At 37.9% G+C, this 17,519-nt stretch overlaps 1 protein-coding gene and 1 pseudogene across 4 annotated transcripts in view; one reads left to right on the forward strand and one right to left on the reverse strand.

Moving 5' to 3' along the window:
- The window catches only part of BICC1 (BicC family RNA binding protein 1), a 286,419-nt gene that overhangs the window by 101,183 nt on the left and 167,717 nt on the right, over nt 1–17,519 (forward strand). The gene's annotated exons all lie outside the window — the stretch shown is intronic.
- LOC123846456 (L-lactate dehydrogenase A chain-like) lies at nt 6,355–7,533 on the reverse strand (annotated as a pseudogene).

Consider the following 17,519-nt stretch of genomic DNA (forward strand, 5'->3'; position numbering starts at 1 on the left):
AATTGACTGTCTCACAGTTCTGGAGGTAGGAGTCCAAGAGCAAGATGTCAACACGGTTGGTTCCTTCTGCAGACTGAGGGAGAATCTGTTCCATTCCTCTCTCCAAGCTTTTGGTGGTTTGCTTACCATTTTTGGTGTTCCTTGGCTTGTAGAAGTGTCATCCCTATCATTGCCTTTGCCTTTATAGGCATCCTCCTTGTATGTGTGTCTCTCTATCCAAATTTTCTTTTTTTGTAAGGTCATACTGGATTAGGGCTCACCCCAGTGATCTCATCTTACTAATTACATCTGCAGTGACCCTATTTCCAAATAAGGTCACATTCTGAGGTATTGGGAATTAGGATTTCAACATAGGAATTTTTGTGGGACACAATTCAACCTATAAACACTTCTTAATGGAGGAAATCATTCTGTAGGAAAATTCAGTATAATTAGAAAATTTTCCTAAAACTGTAAATGTTATTTATCACACATTAATCTATACATTTTAACTGCCTAGTCATTTATTATATATATATATATACATATATATAAAATTTGTTTTTTCCTTATTACAAGCCATTTCTAAATTGTCTAGAACAAATATATATTTAACACAGAAAAAAAGAAAACATGTAATCTGTCTATTTAAACTATTTATATACCCTTAGCCTTTTTTTTCTGTGTATTAAAAATGCATATAAAGTGCTTTTTAAATATTCTCTGATTGGCTTGTAGAATTATAAATCAGACTGTTTGCATTGGATACATTCCAAATGTTTTTCTGTATGAATGCTTTGCAAGATCTCCAGTAATTGTACTTTTTATTCTTTGGCTCTAACTATACTTACAAAAAGGAGGGAATGGATACAACTTTATCAATTCTTTCTTGCTTGTTGTCCACCTCTCATGGCAACTTTAATTGAAACACATGGAAATGATCTGCCAGGGTTTTTACAGTTCTTTGGGCAGTTGTTCATGGCTTACTCACTGTCTGTCCTGTTTCCTTTTAATCAGTTCTTTTTTTTTCTTGTGAAATGATTATGGCCAGATCAGAGGGGAAAATGTGTTACAGTATATTAGGTGGGGTTGAGTGTAGCGATTGTGCTACAAATGTGACTCATCAAACACAGTGCTTTACTTAGGCATCCTGAATCCCAGTGGCTGAAGAAGACAAAATGCAGTCAGCATCATAATTGATGAAAGCTATGTTTTCCATTGCATCAGGTTATACACATTTATTTCTCCCCAAAGTACACATAACATTTTTTAATGTAGGAGTAGTTTATAGTCTTAAAATGTGTCAGTTTGGAAAACTGACACATAAACTATGGCTTTTCATGAAAGCTAACAGTAAGACTAACATAAATAAGATACTGTTTGGTGGCCTATGTGGTGTATTTTTAGTACCCTCAAACTCATCCTTTTAAGGCAAACATTACTTTTATCATTTTAAGACTGGAAAGTAGCAAGTGTTGTCTTCTGGGGAAAATTGTGGAAGGAGTGTTTGTTTCCCTCTGCACCACAAAATGAGTGTTTCAGATGATCTTGGATGGGGACTTCTTTAATCTTTTTACTGGGGCAGGGGCCAAGGCAAAAATTATAGAATTGCTTCTACTTTTCCCACTGGTCATTTTTTTGTATGTGTTGAATAGATATTCCTCTGGTAATAGAAATAAGCTTTGGTTTAATTATTTAAAAATGAGTTTAATTAACTAGAGCCTATGATACACTCACTGAGACTTTATGCTTAAACATTTTAAATTCTATTTAAATAAAATAAGGATATTTTAAAGTTTTAATCTTAGTGTTTGTTTTAAAAGGTAATGTATCCACATGATTCACAATCCACACATTACAAAAAGATGTATATACAGTGAAGAGTACTTGGTGTCACAGTTCTGAAGATGCGTGGAGAAGGCTATACAGCATTACAGTGTTGATTCTAATCTTATGCAAAGGTGATCAGCAATGGATGTCACCACTAATGGGCAGTTAAATCTTGAAGCTAACATTCAGAGATGCTGAGTTCTTATTCCTGATTATAACACTATGGCCCTGAGAGTAAGTTTCAATGAGAGAATTTGTTGTCATGGTTCTCTCCTATGACTGGCCATGTTTTATAAAACTTAGAAAAATGGAACAACCCTCCCAAAATAGGTTGTCTAATCATCTTTTTGAAAGTTGTTAAGGTAAGAATCAATCCTGTGTTTTTTGTTTTTTTTGAAGATTTTATTTATTTATTTGAGAGAGAGAGAGTATGAGAGAGAGTGAGTGCGTGCACACAAGCAGGGGGAAGGGGCAGAGGGAGAGGGAGAAGCAGAGCCCCCACTGAGCAGGGAGCCCTATTCAGGACTCCATCCCAGGACCCTGGGATCATGACCTGAGCCAAAGGCAGACGCTTAACCGACTGAGCCACCCAGGCGTCCTGATCCTATGTTTTTTAAAAGATTTATTTATTTATTTGAGAGAGAGAGAGAGATCATGAGAGCAAGAGGGAGAGTGGGGGCAAGGACAGAGGGAAAAGGAGAGAATCCTCAAGCTGACTCCCTGCTGAGTACAGAGCCAGATGTGGGGCTCCATCCCAGGACCCTGAGGTCATGATCTGAGCTGAAATCAAGAGTCGAACACTCAACGGACTGAGCCACCCAGGCACCCCTTGATGTCTTATTTTTAATGCCTTGTAATTTGCTCTCTATTATCTAGCATATAAGGGTGAGAAAATATTATGAAAAAGGCCATCTAAGTAACTTGTTCATCATCCATTCGTCTGGATTTCTAAGTTCTGTCTTGGTGTTTTATCTGACATGAGAAGCCTGGGTGTTGGACCCATGTTTATAGCAGGCTGTATAATACCTGTAGAGTTCAATTGTCATGTTCTATTTTGGCTTTATTTCCTTTTTTTTTTTTTTTTTAAGATTTATTTATTTATTTGAGAGAGCGCGAGAGAGAGTACATGAGAGCGGGGAGAGTTAGCGGGAGAAGCAGGCTCCTCGCCGAGCAGGGAGCCCGATGTGGGACTTGATCCCGGGACTCCAGGATCATGACCTGCGCCGAAGGCAGTTGCTTAACCAACTGAGCCACCCAGGTGCCCCAATTTTGGCTTTATTTCTGGTAACCATTTCACACAACTGCTTTATGAAAACCCATTTTGTATTTTTTTCCTCTCTCTGCAACCATGGAGTAGGGGATGTCATTAAGATTCCTGTAAAACATATCTTGATGGTAGTCAATATACCCTAATTACTACTATGATTTTTTTAAGTGAATAATAATCTTAAATGAGCATCTGGTGAGGTTTAGTTTTTTCCAGTTAAAATATTCTTCTCTCTTCTTGAAACCAAACTCAAAGCATTGGTTCATGTGGAAAATCAAACTGAATTCATGAAAATAGGTTAAGAAGTGTTACTAGGCAGGACTCTGGCATAGAATGACAATTGAAAGGTCCAGTTAAGTGATTTATCGGTCTTAGTTTAAAATGGCTTTTATATTATTTTGTAAAATGCTCTCCCTGAGTGGACTAAAGTCCTTAATTCCTATAGTTGTCAACATTTTTCTTAATTGAAAAATATTGAGATACAAACTTATTTATTTATGGTTGATATTAAGATTTCAGGACAATTTTCACATTACACAGATAAGCAAGAATTATACTAATAACGGATAATATGCAAATATAAACATATTTGTGAAGATTAGAAGCAATTTTTCAAGACAGTGGCATTAACTATTTCTGAGGAAGGATTAAGTTTGATTAGTTCTAATCAGAGGAGCCTTGCGATTGCTTTGGTAGTTTGTGTATATGTGTATATTTAATTATGTCCTTTGATTGTCATATGATTCAAATATTTTTATATCTAAGAAAGATAAATTCAGTCTTGTATATACATAGAACATCATCAGAGAGGTGTCTGAAGATCATTGTAAAAAGATGTTCATGTGGTAATATGTATAATAATTAAAATTAATAAAAAATAACCTATGTGCTTAATGTAATGCTTGAAATATGCTATATCCAAACTTTATATTATTAGGTAGGCATTAAAAATCATACTTTTTTGGTAAATAATTAAGGAATTGAGAAAATGGTTATCATATAAATGCAAAAATCAGAATAGAAGGTATATAAACAGCTTGTCTCAAATTTTCTTACATATATTTATGCCTTGAAAAATGATTGGGCAGGAGTTATACCAAATGATAACAGCGATTGTCTTGGCTGTGGGTAATTATGGTTCATTTTTATTCTTTCTCTATACTTTCCTATAGTGAGCATCTAATACTTTTAAAACCAAGATTAACAACCACTACCATGTCATGGAGAAAAGCAGATCATCATGGCTAATAGTTTGAGGTTGTTCACAGATGCATAAATTGTTGTCAATTTATAGCATATACAAAATTTTGTTGAAAGGAGTCTGAGAGGTCATCTGGTTCTGCTTCCCATCAAGTACTGAAGTTTGTATCTGTATCTTCTGTATCACAACAGTTGTAAACAGAGGAAATCTCAGGTATATACAAGGCAGGTCATGTTTTAGTCAGTGCTAATTTTTTAGAAAGGCCCTCCCCATTTGCCCTTGTTTTGCCATTTGGAGGTAGAAAAATTTTTGAAGATGGTTTTTACATCTCTATGTCTTCTTTAGACTAAAGATACTTAGTTTCTGCTTTATCATATGACTTAATTTGCAGACCTCTCACCATTCTGTTCACTTTCAAGGTCAGCGTCCCATCTTAAATGTGGCAGCAATATCTGGGTACGATATTTTGTCTGTACAGTTATAGTGAGGCCATAATACCTGTGATATTGATGTGATTCAGAAGTAGCTAAAGATTACCTAACCTTCAGGTACTGTGCGTTGGTACAGACATGAAGAATTGGCTTTTCTTGCCATTCTTCACCCAGCTGAAGAAGGCTGGCCCTAATTCATTGCTAGGTATATAACATAAAATGAGGATAATTGCTTTCAGACTGGCAGGTCAAGGCCCACTTAGATATAGCTCACATGCTCTGTCTCTCTAAGCTCATGACCTGACATTTGGCTTGGAGACAATGTCGCCATTATGGTGGCCAGCATATGGAAGTGTAGAAAGCATGTCCCTGAAAGAGTTCACCTGGTTCTGTGACCCACTAGTCAAAGCTGTGTGATGTTCTTTCTTTTATGGACTCCATAACATTATCTAGGGTAAAAAACTCAGCTGAAGGATTACAGTCCATAAAAATGATGGGGTCAGTGTAGTGCCATTTAGTGTGACTCAAGTGAATGCTATGACATTTAGTAAAGAGCTTAAGCCTTATTGACTTAAGTGAGTTCACAGAAGAATTAGTACATTTTAAAGTTGTATGTGGTGATGGTGTTTTTACCTTCCAGACAGTGCTCTGAATAGTCTTGGATTGAGTTTTTTCAAGGTCAGACAGCTAGGTGGTGGCATCTGACTTGAAGTGTCCTTTTCTGACTTTAACTATTTTTTTTACTATTGTTAATAAAACATAAGTGATTTTCTTTAAATGAGCAGTTATCATGCTCCCTTGGGTGGGCTGTGCTTCTGTAGTTGAGAGAAGTTCTATCTAAAGCTACAAGTTATGCTAAGTAGGGTTCTGAAGTAGGGTTGTTACAGTGCATGAGATGGACAACTGCAAGGCTGGAGGCAAATTAATACAGTAAAATAAATGGTATGGTTTCAAAATCACATTGAAGTTGGTTGTTTTGAAGTTTGTACCTCCGAAATTTTATTCTATCTAGAAGACTTAAAATAATGGTTTGTTGTAATCTCATGAACCGGTCCTTTCTTGAATTTTGGGACTCTTTCTTTTTTTTTTAAAGGACAACCTTCTTCTTGATGTGTTTAATATTTTGCATTTTTTTTTAGACAAAGTAGATTATTTTGGAATTTATTCTCAACTCTTACCTTGCTTGTGTCTCTGAATAGTACTTTTATTTTATTTTTTCACTGTTCAAAATTTATTTGGTATTTTAGTTGGTTATGACACTTAGTTGGTTGCATTGTCTTTTTACATTATATGGCCATGTACACTATATTCTGACATACATGGTACGCAAAATAAGATCCTTTGGAACAGTTACGCACAATACACGCAATATTGAATTTATACATTGGATCCCAGGACGTGACTGACTGGAAAAGATGGACTAGGCATGTCAGGTATTGGGGGAAGGAACCCGAAGTGACAGAACACACAGTAAACACACATCTGGTGTGAAGAGCAACCACAGCTCTGCAGTGCTGCCTCTGACACGGTGGGGCTAACTTATGTTAACCAATTTAGGGCTACAAAGACAGGTATAATCCAGCATCAGGATACAGCTGCAGGGTTTGGTGAACCATTCCTGTTTGGAACTTTAGGAAATGGATGTTTTTTCTTAGGCCATTTTAATATTACTTGAGTAACAGATCAGATAATAAGGACAATATACACAATCTCCTGCTAAAATCCTGCTGTGGTCTAGACAGTGAAGTGGTACATTAGAAAACTTTAAAACTGCAGCTCCTTTTGGATCCCCCAAAGTGTATTTGCACTCTTCTTCAAATGGGCCTCCTCCTCAGGAGTCAGAGTCACCTTCACAACATCTGAAATTCCATTCTGTCCCAAGATGCAAGGGACACAAGGAAGACATCATCTTTAATTCCGTAGAGACCCTTAAGCATGGTGGAAATAGGATGCACCCGCCTAAGATTCTTCATTATACTTTCGGCCAGATCTGCCACAGACAGTCCAATGGCCCAGGAAGTGTAGCCTTTCAGTTTGATCACCTCATAGGCACTGTCAACCACCTGTTTGTGAACTTCTTTCCACTGTTCCTTATCTGCATCAGTGCCTAAGTCAGGGTGCAGATTCTTCAGAGAAACACCAGCAGCGTTCACTCCACTCCATACAGGCACACTGGAGTCTCCATGCTCCCCAAGGACCCACCCGTGACAGCTTAATGGGTGAATTCCCAGCCTTTCCCCCATTAGGTAACGGAACCGGGCTGAATCCAGACTGCAACCACTTCCAATAACACGGTTTTTGGGAAAGCCACTTATCTTCCAAGCTACGTAGGTCAAGATAGCCACTGGATTGGAAACGACAAGCAACTTGCAGTTTGGGCTATATTTTACGATATTAGGAATGATGAACTTAAAGATGTTCATGTTACGCTGGACCAAATTAAGACGGCTTTCTCCCTCTTGCTGACATGCCCTAGCTGTGATAATAACCAGCTTGGAGTTTGCAGTCACATTATAATCTTTGCCAGGGACAATTTTTGGTGTTCTAAGGAAAAGGCTGCCATGCTGGAGATCCATCATCTCTCCCTTCAGTCTGTCTTCGATGACATCAACAAGAGCAAGTTCATCTGCCAAGTCCTTCATTAAGATACTGTTGGCACAAGCCATGCCAACAGTGCCAACCCCAACAACCGTAATCTTATTCTGGGGGGTATGTTCTTCCTTAAGAAGATTCTGAATCAGCTGATCTTTGAGAGTTGCCATTTTGGACTTAGAACCAAAAGGAATCGGGAGTGCATATCGGGTGGGCGGGCATCAGCGGTGCATGAGGCTAGACCCGGACTTGGCGGCAGCGGCTCCGACACCTGAATAGTACTTCTAAATATATGTACTTCATTACATACCTGCCTTCCCACATACCCTGCTGTGAAGAAGGAGAGGAGCAAGCCATGTTTTGCACTACTTTACTCTATTTCCCAGCTCATCCAGCCACAGCTGATGGACCTAGATGTGGGTACCAGATCCAGTGATGAACTTTCTATAGGCACTGGCCGTGACCAGTGTGATGGGCTCTGAAAACTCATGGAATGAGATTCACCTCTAACAAATTGGGAAACTAAGACCCAGAGTGGTAGTGGGAATGGAATGGGAAAGGTCATGATGTAGGATGGGTGAGGGAGAAGCCAGGGGGATGGAGTTGGCAATGGAAAATCTGGAATTACAAGGGAGAAGCAGCTGTAAGTAAGCAGAAGAAGCCCATCCATGGAAGGCAACATGGAACAGAAAACAGAGAGCCGATCAGATATGTCAGAAGTGAGAGATGCTCCTACAGAGAGTTAGCACAGTTTGTGTTGCTTCTCAAAGTTTGATCTATAGGTGTCCTTGGAGTCTTCTCCCCTTTTCTTGATGTAGTTGAGAAGTTGTGAGGCCTTGTAATCAAGATGCAGACTAAAACACATAAAAGGCATCCAATTACTTGAATAATTATATAATTGCCCTCTCTTCAAAAGGCTTATGCATTATGTGTAGAGTAGTTTAACTCCTCAACAAATGGCTCAAATTAAATTTTATCTTTAAAGGAGCAGTGCTCTTTAGATGAGGCATAAGGACATTTTCTTAAAACCTGTCATTAAAATTATAGCAGCAGTACCACAGTGTCTTTAAAACATGAAAAAAACCCACTATACTAGTGTATGATGAATACTTTATACACACACACACACACACTGTATGTGAATAGTATTCTTATTCAGGGTGTGTTTCTTTTTGCTAGTCAGTTGCCAGCATTATTCAAGGAATAATAAGGTCATTGCTATTAATATCCTAGGTGGAAAAAGCTTGTGCTGTCCTTATTTTTCAAAAAGATTTTGTTGTGGGATTTCATTCTTCTTTTTGGCCATTGATATTAATGTTGTTTCAGTCAATATTATACCTTTTGTGGGAAGTTTGTAGTCAGCCAGCATGCAGAGGGATTAGTACAGCATGAAACATTCTCTGTTTTTCTTAATTGTGGTTAAGGAGAGCTCTTTGTTACTCTGTGCCTCTTTATGTAACATGATCCTTGAATTAAATTATTAAATATTCTGAATGTTATTCTCTTTTTTTGTATGTTTAGCATTTGTGGCTTGTCCCAAACTAGTTCTTTTGCAGTTTTTTATTTCTTTGGGCATAAATTCCTTCTTAAAAGAGTTGCCTTTTGGCACTTCATGTAGTGAAAAACTAGATCTCATTACCTTTCTTTTTTCTTTCCTTTGGTGAATCAAAATGCTGTGAGAAGTGTGTAAGTATGTGTTTCCTTCCTTAGTAGCATTTACTACTTTTAGTACTGTGGTCACCCTAGATTATCAGTCATTCAAATTTTCTGCTTCTTAATGGTTAAAGTGATGATAGGTGGGGAATGAAGGAATTTAGCCAGAGATAAAACCAACTGCTGTCAAATATATAGAAGTTTCTGTATTTCTTTCTTAGTTTTTTCTTGAGTTCACCATCAATTACTTTTTTTTTTTAAGATTTTATTTATTTATTTGACAGAGAGAGAGAGAGCACGAGTAGGCAGACAGGCAGGCAGAGGGAGAAGGGGAAGCAGACTCTCCACTGAGCAGGGAGCCCGATGCGGGGCTCGATCCCAGGACCCTGGGATCATGACCTGAGCCGACTCTCCACTGAGCAGGGAGCCTGATGCGGGGCTCGATCCCAGGACCCTGGGATCATGACCTGAGCTGACTCTCCACTGAGCAGGGAGCCCGATGCGGGGCTCGATCCCAGGACCCCGGGATCATGACCTGAGCCGAAGGCAGCTGCTTAACGGACTGAGCCATCCAGGCACCCCCATCAGTTACTTTTTTGAGAGAACAAAACCACCCCAGCTTCAATTCCCATGTGCCTGTTTACTTTGGAGTTACCAGGAAACCTTAATCCCCTGTGAATGAGAAAATGTCTAACTTAGTTTGAAGTTCTTTTCTTAAGTAGAACTTCTTGTTAATTTTTCTATGGGATCTTCGAAGACAATGGTTGTAAGTCAGTAGGGGATGCTGTTTGAGAAGCTCAGTGCCATAGGTTTCCCTCTGGTTTGCAGGTTTGGAGAGCCTGTTTTTCTTCAGCCAGTGCCTTGAGAGGGAGGTATTAACAAAATTGAGGAGACAGTATATATTTCAGTACTTAACTGGAACATGGATATGTGTTTCTTCTCATTTGAGTACCACTCCACTTTAGTATCCCTCTCATACGTTAAAACTACGATGAACTACCTCATAAGCTGTGAATCTAAAAACTCTCCTGTTGTCTTCTAGGGTCCATGGGACTGCTAAAGAAGAAATAATTTCTACCTTCAAAGAGTTTTCAAGCAAAGGGGGAAAATGCTTATACAAGGGGCTAGAGTGAATGATTATGTATTGGCTTTACAATAGGATGCCACTCATGAGATACTGACTTCGCTGGGAGCTAGACACTGTCCAGCTACAGGACTGCAGAATGAAAAGGTGGCTCTCTGACCCCTGTCTTCAAGAAGGTCACACTCTAGGAGAGAGAGTGTTTGAGTAGACATATAAGGAGTATGTGAACTGAGTATGATTACTGTGTTGGGTGAGATTAGATAAGACTTTGCGGGAGAGTTTCTGGCAGAGAGCAGGGATTAGATTAGGTGAAGATGTCTTCCAGACCTGTGATTTCATGACTTCAATATCTTAATGGAGGCAAAATGGAAAGGCATTCCTGGCAGAAAGAACCAACTTAAGTGCCTTTGCAAAGGTAAAACAAGGGAGAGGGGAGACTGTTTCTCTGTCATATGGTTCAGAAAACAGATGAGTTGAAAGTGATATATATCATTATATCATTTCATCTAAATTAATTATGCACACATCCAAGTGAAAAGTTGAGAGGATGAGTAGAAGGATTTGAAATCCAGATTAAATTTAGGGGATCCTGTTGTCTGTATTCATTGTCTCCTGAAAGATGATGAAATTTAAAAAGATAACCACACATTTTGCAATATAATTTGTTTTGCAGCTTTTGACCGCTTTGTAAGTGCTGGGTTTAGGGACGTGATATTACTTTCTTCTTCCCACTACTTTCCTGGATGATAAATGCATTCTCCTATGCTTTGAAACACGAGTTTTCAACTACTGTAGTGCCTTCATTGCATTTTGGGTGATAAATTTTCCAAGTTTGGAATGATGGCTGTAAAATAAATAGCATCATTTAAGTAAGTCCTGAACCTTCTATGGTATACGTTTTTCAAAAAATGTATTTTTCAGAAAGACAGTTCAAAGTTTTGGCTTTGCAGTTTACTTCTGGCTGTGTTTTATGGACATCAGACTAAAACTTCTGAGACCAGTAGTTCAAATTTGGCAAATAATAGAAAATTTGGTTCTATTTGTATAAAATTAAAGACACCCTTAAAGAAATCTTTGGCTATCAGTTTAGCATACTGTAGTATTAGTGTGAAACCATGAGTATAATGATGAACAAGTATAGAGAAAAAAAAGCCAAGAATATTTGAGATCTCGTGTTGTATGCAGAATAAATATAGCCAATTCTCAATTTTTCAGGGACAGATTTTTTAGCTGAATTAACTGGAGTTCATGTTCCTATTCTCATTTCCCAAACTCTACCATTAACCATTTTAGTGTTGGTAAACTCTTAATCTACAGCAGTGTTCTTAATCGTCCTTGGTGTGTTTGTCCAAGGACCTTTTAAAAACTATTGATGCCCGAACTTAGAGATTCTGATTTAACTATTCTGGAAATAAAGTTAGGGCATTAGTAATTTTTTTTTTTTTTTAAGTGGCCCATGACTTCAATATGTAGCCAAGGTTGGAACCACTGATGTGGAGAATGAGCAAGTGCTAACAGAAATTGTAAGTTCATGTTGGTCTCTAATGCTGATAAAAGAGAATGAATTGTATGTATTTTTATGTGTTTGTGTCAGTTACTGATGGATTTCATTTTCTGTTGAGTTTCATTCTCTTACGACTAAATGTTCATGGTATTAGTTCTAAGGAGGTATACTGTGAAACACTAGTTCTGCATTATGTTAATAAATATCTTATTTTTAAAAGTTCCATGATTAAGTACGTTTGAGGAATGCTGTCATATACACTTAAAAAATATTCTTTCCTTCAAAACTGCCTACAGACTGTAATGTCCTAGTTATTTTTATTTTGTGAATTTGTTAGGGAAATATGTAATATGCAGCACTTCACAATATCATTTGATGAAAAAAAAACTTCTTGGTGAAAATCTAGTCTACAGAATTCAACAATCAATGAATCATTTGGAAATTCCTTTAAAACACACACACACACACACACACACACACCAAGATTTGTGTTAGGGCTGGATGTGAGGATACAAAGGAGGCTTTTTAAAAAATATTTTTCCTCAGGGTGCCTCATGTTAGGGATGAGAGTGTAAATCATTTCAGAGTATATGATTCTTTTCTAAAACACAACCACTATCATTTTATATCTGTGCTCTGAATTTCTTTAACATTTCTCCATTGCCTCCAAGATAAAGCTAAATTTCCACCTTTGGCTTTGAACATTAATTACATTCGGTTCCTTCTTGCTTATTTAACTTTGTCTCCCATTGCTCCTCAAATCATTCCTGTTGGCATCAACCAGTGGCATCCCCAAGCCATGATCATTCTTGACTCTAATGACTGCAGATAAAAATATCTACCCACCTAGAAAGTCATTTTCTTATTTCAATTTCTGACCTTTCCAGTTATATAGCTAAAAGCCCCATCGTTTTGTGGCATGTTATGGACTGTTTCATTCCACCTTGACAGTTTTTGTTTATGTGTTGCATTTACATACCTGTATCACTTTGGATTTTATTAAAAAGTTAACTTGCTTACCTTGTTCTGTTCTTTTGAGTTAATATACTAATAGTCCAACTAGTTTCTGAACTCTGGAAAGCCTCAGGTATTTTGGGGCCTTACACATTGCTCTGTGTGCATGATTGGGACTAAGTAACTTCTTAGCATCATGATATTGTAGAACTGTAAAGGACCATAGAGATTTCCTAAGTTAGCATACAAATGAGGGAAGGCCTAGAGAATTTAAGCAATTGGTCCAGGTCCTATAACTATCTAATTGTTGAAGTGGGGGAGGAAACTCAATTCACCATTTTTCTTTTCCTTTTTTTTCTTTTCTTTTCTTTCTTTCTCTCTCTTTTAAATTACACTGACAATTCAAATCTTTTAAAAATCTTTGTGCTCTTTTAGGAAAAATAAAAATCTCATGTTTTTGTTGTTAGTGGGAAAACACAGTAAGTTAAATATGGTTACCTAACAGATCAAAGCAATAAGAGATAGAGCTATCTTATTCCCCACCCTGCCAACACACACACACACAAAAGATGCTTTAGAGGTTCTTGGGGGTTCTTGTCTGATGTGGGAAGCTTGGATCTTCCGGAGGTGATTATAATGTGTATTTCTTTATACCGTCTCCTCTTTATCCCTTCTTCTTTCCCCTGATTCAAAGCCATGCCCTCATTTTGAAGCAATCCACAAATGAAACAAGTAAGAGATGTCAATATTAGAAAGAACACTAAACCAGGAGCCATGAGATCTGTTGAATCCCAGTCCATTAACCAACTGTCAAATCTTGGACAAGTCATTCGTCATTTGAGACTCCATTCCCCTATTTGTAAAATGGGGATAATTCCTCATAGATTTGGTGTTAAAATCAGTTGAAATGGAACAGTTTCAAGTCAGCTGAAATTGAAAAGCTTTGATCAAAGGTGAGAGATGATTTGGTTCTTCAGAGAGACCCTTCTATGTCAGTGCTTAAGGGAAGGCTGCGGGGCCTTATAGTTTTAGGATAGGATTCCATGTTTTTAGTTGTTTGGAAAAAAACACACACACTTCTATAATATTGTTGACAACTCTTCCTAGTTTAGAATCGAATGACTGTTATATTTATTTGGGGATACTACTTTCTGGATTCTCATGTGGAGAAAAGATTCCATTTGTTGCTTTATTATTGAAACATGTTTATATTTTTTGCATTTTACAGTAAAAATGTTTTCTTCTTAGTGGAGTTTTTTTTTTCTTTCTTTCATTTTTTTCTTGAGGTGGTGTTGATGGTGTTAAGTTCTCATGCAATAGGATAGTTCATCACTATTAGAAATACTGTTACTCCTTTGTTATGAGATGGAAAATTGTCAGGGAATGATAGGCCATGGCTGGATGAGATTTGCTATCAATGAAGAATTATCAGGGCATGCTGAATTTTCATTTTGGATGCAAAGATATTTTAGTTTTACTTGGCAGGAGAGGATAAAAAGAAAATCCAAGCAACTTCTTGATTCAGGAGCTGCCAGTTCTCTCTGTGGCTCAAGGAACGTTTCGTGTCTCAGCCACAAGAATCTGCCATTTTGGTTCTGATGTACGTTGCCTTCCCTCCGCACTTGGGCACTGTTTTCAGCTTGTGGCTTCAGAGCCCTTTGCTCGGAGGCAACAGGGGTCCTTTGAAGACTGCTTATGACTCCTCCTTCTACAGCCTGTTGGCCTACTAGGATGGGTAGTGGGAGCCACGCATCATTATTGGTGTGAAAGCTTTTAGTGAATATGGAATGCAGGGCACTGTCAGGTCTGTGCAGTGACACAATAAGAGAGCAGATTCTGGTAGCTGCTGTGAGTGGCAGTACTTTTTGGGGATCAATATAGGTGTGGATGTTGTAACTGACTGTTAGTACAGGCACAGTGGGCCAGATGGTGGTCAGGTAACTTTAGTGCTATGGTGCTGGGGAAGCCACTTAAATAGTACCTGTGAGGTGAAGAAGGCCTGGGAGCTTGGGGAGGTATGACACAAGACAGGAAGATAAAGGGATGGATGTGAGGAAATGGGAATGAAGAATTTTTTTTTTAATTTTTATTTTTTTAATTAAATTTTTTCTAATTGAAATATAGTTGACACAATGTTACATTAGTCTCAGGTGTACACCAACAACTCTGTATGTTCCACTCTTCTCACCCCAAGTGTAGCCACCATCTGTCATCATTCAGGGTTTTTACAACACCATGGGCTGTATTCCCTGTGCTGTGCCTCTTTCATTCCTTATAGGAGTGGGGAATCTTGGTAGGATCTAGTGGACGAAGAAGAAGAACACGAAAGAATTAAGGATGACTTCAAGGTTTCTAATATGAAAAGGACGGACATAGTAACATGTAGCAGGAGAGCTGTTCTGAAGAAAAATGTTGACTTGAAGTCAAGATGGATATGTAGGTAGAGTGCTCAGGAGAGAGTTCAGGGCTGAAAATAGTGACTTATTAGGAATCCCTTGCATTCTAGAAATAGTGAGATGGTGCATGTAAAATTGCCTATAAATTAGGAGTTTTTAAATTCATCTCCTTAACATTACCGAAAATTACAGTTGTGTTTTATGGTAAGTAATTATGGCAGGTATTTTTAAAGACCATTTGAAAAAATGGCTAGAAAATACCCAATGGAGAATGTGGGTCTGAACTTGGAATAAGTCAGGCCACAGTTAAAGAAGAACACTTGATTTATTGGGCTCTTGCCTTCTTTGCTCTCTTCCTTTCTCTGGCTCCTCTTCCCCAACTCTCCTGCCCTCTTTTTGGTCTCCGAGCTTCCAAGATGTAGAACAGGGTCTCACTGCCACATAAGCATCAACATGTGGTCACTCAGAGTTCATAGACTTGAACGTTCCTTCCTCCCGAGAGCTGTGTGTGTCACATCCGCCTCCCCCATGGTTTTGTGGCATGCTGGTGATGAGAAAGGAGGCCCAAAACTAATGTACCAGTTTACCGACACCTAGTGGTTGTGAAAAGAACATTGGACGAGGAGGACGAAGAGGGAGATAATCCCGGTGCCAGATTATCTCTTCTAGGTCTCTGGTTCCTGATTCATTAAGGGAGAGCCAGAACTATCCAGTCTCTAAAGCTCTGATATTCTGTCTTTTAGTGCATGGAAGTAAGATCCATATCCATACTGTAAGTGATCCCAATAAATCAAAGCAGGGTCCAAGTAGCAGCTCACAGAGCATATTTGTTCTTCATGTGAAGTTTATGTAACACTCTTAAATTTGCCAGATTTTCCTAAACTTCCCAGTAAGATAGGGCAGCAGGAAGGCCTTCAACTGTTAAAGTGTTTTGATGAGCAAGCCCACTGTTGAACTTAATCCAGGTTCATCTTCCTGGGAACCATGAGGGTAATGAGAAATGGGGTCAGGTACAAGAAGGAATTCAAGATTTGCCCTTAGCCTCACAACTAGATCTTGTTAACTAAATTTTAGACAGAAATTGTCATTTCTCATTAAGCATAAGAAAACATGATTTTGTATTTCCTTTTCTGGTGGAGGCAATACATAGTTAAACAGTATAAATACCTCAGAAAGGATTGGGTGAATAAAAGAATCCACAGTGTAGTTTTCATTCTAGGCTCACGTCATATGGCTTACCTTTGTTCAGTGACAACATTCCTTGCAGGTTTTGTTTACTATTTGGGTACTGAAAGGTCTTGGTTTTATAGAAAGAATCATTATTTAGAGTGTTTGTACTAAAATGTTTACCTGTAACAGGGCTATCATGAAATGTAATAACTTGTCTTTATTCATATTGAAGAAAGAAAGCTGTATCGTGGCTTCTTTATATGTAAAATTTTAAGGTGTTTTAACTCACTAGATTCTAAAGAAATTACAGACTGCCCTTCTCTCCTTTCTCTGAGTTCTTGAATCCCAGAGACCAAAATGCAGCTTATAGATATGAGCTGAATCTTCATATGGTTGTTGTAGCCGTGGAATAAAGTTACTCAATACATAATTGTTGGTCAAGTGAATGAAATGATGAATTTTCTCATTAAAAAGATTTTTTTTTGAGCCCTTTAGTGTGTGCCAGGCACTGTGTTGGGCCTTAGGAATAAATGGTGAGCAATCAGACATAAGTTCTGCCATTACAGAACAAACGGAAATTTTACTGAAGGATATACAAAATACAAGAAAATAAGCAAATAGAATAGTGATTGATTATGATACATCTGTGAAAAGAACAGGTACAGAAGTGAGGAAAGGCTTATTAAATGATGAACACATCAAATAGGAAAGAACTCACTTTTTTAAAACTAATTTCAGGAGACAGCTAAATTTTAATAATTTGCTTTGAATAGACAAGAAGCTTTCTTAAGTATTTACTTCAACTTTCAAAAACAATTCTTTACCCTCCCACTTAGACCAATACATTTAAGGAATCCTACCCATTCAGAATATAATTATATTTTCTTTCATTTGTCTTTGTTGGAATTCCTTTACAGTTCTTCCAAAACAATAATACATTCCTTAGAGCTAAGCCTCAGAAGGAATAATGAAGCATCTCATTTGATATATTATTCCATTACCTATGATGTCGAGACAGTTGGTAAATAATTTCTTTTTACAGAGTAACCAAAATGGGGGGAAGGGAGGGAGAGAAAGAAAGATTTAACCCAATCTAAACAGTCTGAGCCCCAGAAAATGATTTAGGGAAGCTTTGTCATGTGATGGCTGCTATTCATTATCGGGGTTTTGTTTGCCTTTTAAATCACGGCAACGCTTGGATTGCGGTTTTGCTGTCCTGCCCTTTCTTCATGTTGGAATTTTTCTAGGGCTTCTTGTGAATTCAGAGACAGATGTTTGTCTTCCTGATGTTAGGGGATGATTTGGCGCCATCTAGGTTGATTTTTTGCTATCTCTGAAGGAACACTGTTTCTGAATAGTTTAAGCAATGACAGCTGCCGAAAGGACATGTTGGTGGCGCCTTCATGCCCTGGCTAGTCAAATACTGATCAGTCTTACAGAGACTAAGCAATTGTAATT

Source organism: Mirounga angustirostris, unplaced genomic scaffold (genome assembly GCF_029215605.1).
Source record: "Mirounga angustirostris isolate CCGP_5_RB_7025 unplaced genomic scaffold, mMirAng1.0.hap1 SCAF_6, whole genome shotgun sequence".
In the NCBI taxonomy this organism is placed as follows: Eukaryota; Metazoa; Chordata; class Mammalia; order Carnivora; family Phocidae; genus Mirounga; species Mirounga angustirostris.